Consider the following 4378-nt stretch of genomic DNA (forward strand, 5'->3'; position numbering starts at 1 on the left):
AGAGTAGTGGGTGAAATAACCTGATGAAAGGAGATTTATAGCAGTAGGTTTCGGGGAAGAGGGATGAAGAATGTTCTGGAAGTAGCAATACAGAACAAGGACACTAACTTCCTATCTCCAGACACAAGTGATGCAAGCATTGGAGGGAAAAAGCCGTCACTTGAGAGGGTTATGGGAGAGCAGCCTCTTAGGAAGGCAAGCCATACTTCCATGAGAACAAAAAGGTGAAGAGAACACTTGGAGATGAGGTTGAGGATATTGGGCATTTTGCTAACAGTGGACTTTGAAGTCCAGGAGGCATAGTCAGAGAGTTTCAGGAGTTGGATAGGGAGAAAGAGACAGAATACTAGGTGTGCTGAGCCTTATGAGCATTAGAATGTAAGAGATGAGAAAAGCACTTGAGATTTTGGGGCTTCTTGTGGTCACTGATACAAGTAGGCATTAAGGGCTTAACAAGATGGACATTGGTAGACTCAAAATATACTGTTTTGACTCCTGTGGGCCACAGCCTGACATGGGCATGCCCCCACCCCTGGCCCCCACAGCCACTTCCCTGAAGCATGGCACGGGGAGGGCCTCGCCTCACTGTGACAGCAGCATGGCACAGCAAGATCAACTTCATGCTCGGTGCCAAAGCTGATGGCAAGACCATTCTAAAAGGCCTCCAGTCCATTTTCCAGGAGCACGGGATGGCGGAGTCAGTGCACACCTGGCAGGACCATGGCTATTTAGCAATCTACAAATGGAAACACAAAAACAGCATCTTTGCCAATTTGAGAATTTACCTACATGGATTGATGTTGCTGGACCTTCAGAGTTACAATGATGACTTGCAGGGCAAAGAAGAGATTGACAGCCTTTCGAACAAAGTAGAAAAAAGAATGAAAGAATTGAGTCAAGACAGTACTGGGCTGGTGAAGCCATTACCACCCGTAGTTTGAAGAGGGGCCATCAACAGACATTGGTCTACCACCAGTGGGTACCTGGTTGAATATGACATAGATGAAGTGGTGTATAATGAAGATTCACCTTATTGGAACATTAAAATTCTACACTAGAAGCAATTTGAAAATATTCTCATCTTTAGTAGGGATGTTGATTTGGCAGAGTGATTTGCATATACCTGGGCCATCATGGGCAGCAGCAAAGCAGATTGCACTGGCAAAGAGGTACTGATTCTCAGAGGCTGAGATGGGGGCATATTATGTGAAATAGTCAAACTAAAATCAAAGATGGTCACTATGGTAGAGATTGACCAAATGGTGATTGATGGACGTAAGAAATATATGCAAAACACATGTGGTGATGTTGTAGACAATCTGAAAGGAGGCTGCTATCAGGCTCTGACAGAAGATTGTATTCCAGTAATGAAGAAGCACACCAAAGAAGGGAGAGAATCGGATTATGTGACTAATGATTTGCCAGCTGTTCCAATATCCACATCTCCAGAACAAGATTCCATGTGGGAGTTTCTCGGACTGATTTTTGACCCCTCAATGAATGTATTGAAACAGGATGGGAAATATTTTACACAGGGAAACTGTGTCAATCGGACAGAAGCCCTGCCACCCTATGAAGAACAGCTTGGGTGCCTGCATTGCCTTGTGGAATTCTCAAAGGAGATCGTCTATGTCCCTTCAAACTTCAAATTGTGGGTATTTTACACTGTCTAGAAGAAAGCTAAACCTTGAAGATGAATATCCCTTAATCACATGTGCTGCAAATGGCCTTTTTCACTTCCATATGCTGTACATGACATTGAAACAAGTCAGGCAATTGATTATGAATTCCTTGAAGTTTTCTTTTAATTATTATTTTAATTTTAAAAGCAAATGGCAAATGTATATTTTGATGAGCTTAGGGTGTTATTTTTTTGAAAGCCAGCTGAAGGATGGTTTGACAGCACAGCAAAGACTGCCAAATGTCCTAACACCCTAGAATGTGATTTTGTTACTTTTATTTCTCCGTGGACTTTTTTTGTTTTGGTTATGATAGACTTTCAATTTGGATTTTGGAGGGATGAACCTCATTATTTTGTTCTGGAGGGAAGTTCTTGGTGTTTCTTTCCCCCAGTATTGACTTACATATTAAAATGTAGTGCTTATAAGAGAGAATTTTAAAAAATGAATAGAAATACTTCGATTAAAATTACAAAAGAGCCAAAAAATAGTTTTGAGTGTTGTGGAAGCTGAGTGTTGGGTTAAGAAGAGTAGGTGTCTGCACTTTTCTGTAGACTCCTGATCATGGTAAGGAGAAGTGGAAAGCTGTACAAACTGGGTCCAAGAGTATGGCGCTCTCTTCAGACCTCTGCTGTGGAAGCCAGGTGTAACTCTGACTTTCCAGAGCATCTTACAAAACCAATTCTCCAAAGCGCAGCCTTTGGAAAACCTTGCCCTGACTACTAAAAGAGGAAGAGTGACTAACATTTATTCTGTACCCATTATGTACTAGGCACTGTGCTTCTTGTGTATATTATAAAATATAACCACTCTAGCATCTGTACTTAGTGTGAATTATTTTTATCAAAACCACTTTGCTGATGCGAAAACAGATCTCTCATGCTCATTAGGTGTCTTTCACAGCTTGTTTTTAGCATCACAAGAAGATACTCTGCATTGAAGAACAAAAGTCCTGATGTGTAGGAGGGCAATGACTTTAGAGCACTGAGATTCTGTGGGGATTGGGGGGTGTACCCCTTTTCCCTCCATCTGCTTCTACAAGACAAGTGTTTTCAGAGGAGAGAAAACATTTCATTATAATGACGGCGTGAATAAAACTAGTCTGAGTGCTGGATCCAAGGGTCCTGGGACCAAGGTGTGTGCCAGGCAGGACCCTAGAACCAGAACTGGTTTAGAGGGCAAGTCCAGGAACCAGGGCACAGCATCATCATGACAAAGTGTTTCCTATCCTCCAAAGACAATGTTAAAATAGCCTTTTCCAGTGCAACCTGGTCTTAAAAGGGATGTTTCCTGCAAACACACAATCAGAGATTTTCCTAAAGGAGCTGTTAACCTTCAAATGCATCAAGACACGAAAATCCAGAGGTAGAAACATCAATCAACTTAAAAATATATATATATATATATCTTCCATGGACAAGATAGGAGAATGATTTAAGGACGATACAGCATAGCATAAAGAACGTTGATCGCTTTTAAGGTTTGTTTCATGGTTTTCTGAATTTCTGTCACTTGGAGAAACAATCCATTATTCAGCAACAGTTTGGAGGAGGTTCTCAAAAAGGTACCCATTTGAGAACTCAGTGAATTGCCAGCACATTTTGCAGTTGGAAGCTCAAATTTTTATAAATAACATGTGGGGAATCCATATAGGATTTGTTATTTTTAAATTTCACAATTGTATTTCCAATGCTAGATTCATAGGCACTTCCTTGTCATAGTAGCAGCACATTAATTTTAGCCTAAATAATTATTTAAATTATTTAACTATTTAAATAATTATTTTACTAAGAAGAATCCACGAAATGAAAATTAGCACGTTCACTAATTTTCATGTTGCCTGACCATCTCATAGCACCGCCTACGGTCACAGACTGCAAAGCCTCTCACCAGAACAGGAAAGACCGAGCAAGGAAGTGTAGGTTCAACAGCATATGAGAACCATAACTTACAGTTCCAGAGTGTCTGAACCAGAAAGGAGAGAAAATGAGAGGCCAAGAGTTGTCTCCATTTTCTTCTCTTCACAGTATCCTGCATAGGGCACAAATCGAATTGGAAAGCCCAAGTTAACAACACTGCCCTGGGCGAACGGCCTGGCTCCACCGGCTCCTCCGTGCAGGAGGCTCCAGCCTGGGGATGCCTGATAGCTCTCCTTCCCTGGCGCCTGCGTTATACATGTAACATTTATATTTCTATCCACACAGCGTTCGTTCAGCCATCCATTCAATCACCCAGGCATATTTACACGTATGGAACACATTCGCGGAGAGATGTGTGTGTTTGAGTTCCAACCACTGCAGCCCGTACTGGCGCCGCGCTTTGTCTCGCTTTGGGTCACCACCACAAGAGCCACGATTTCGGGGAAGGCACACGCCTGTGTGACCGCTTCCCACTCCACATGGGTTCCGTGAGAGCACGGAGCTGGAGGAGTCAGGGACGTGGGGATGCCCTACTTCCCGCAGCATCCAGATGGCAGGGTCCGCGTCGGAAGACCTGGGAGGGCGACACCCTCCGATGGTGCCGCTGGGTGGGTGCGCCAGGCCTGGGTGTGGCCTCGCGGAGCGAGTTTCTTTCCACCGCTTTGAAACAGTGAAGCTCGAGTTGGGGTCTCCTGCTCGCCAAAGGGAGACATGTTTGTTTCTGACAACACAAAATTCAATCTCTCTCTCTCTCTCTCTCTCTCTCTCTCTCTCTCTCTC

General features: G+C 43.3%; 1 pseudogene; it reads left to right on the forward strand.

Moving 5' to 3' along the window:
• Positions 1-560: 560 nt before the first annotated feature.
• Positions 561-1691, forward strand: LOC108513067 (spermine synthase pseudogene; annotated as a pseudogene).
• The last annotated feature ends 2687 nt before the right edge of the window (positions 1692-4378 follow it).

This window comes from Rhinopithecus bieti, unplaced genomic scaffold, assembly GCF_001698545.2.
Source record: "Rhinopithecus bieti isolate Rb0 unplaced genomic scaffold, ASM169854v2 scaffold_30918, whole genome shotgun sequence".
NCBI lineage: Eukaryota > Metazoa > Chordata > Mammalia > Primates > Cercopithecidae > Rhinopithecus > Rhinopithecus bieti.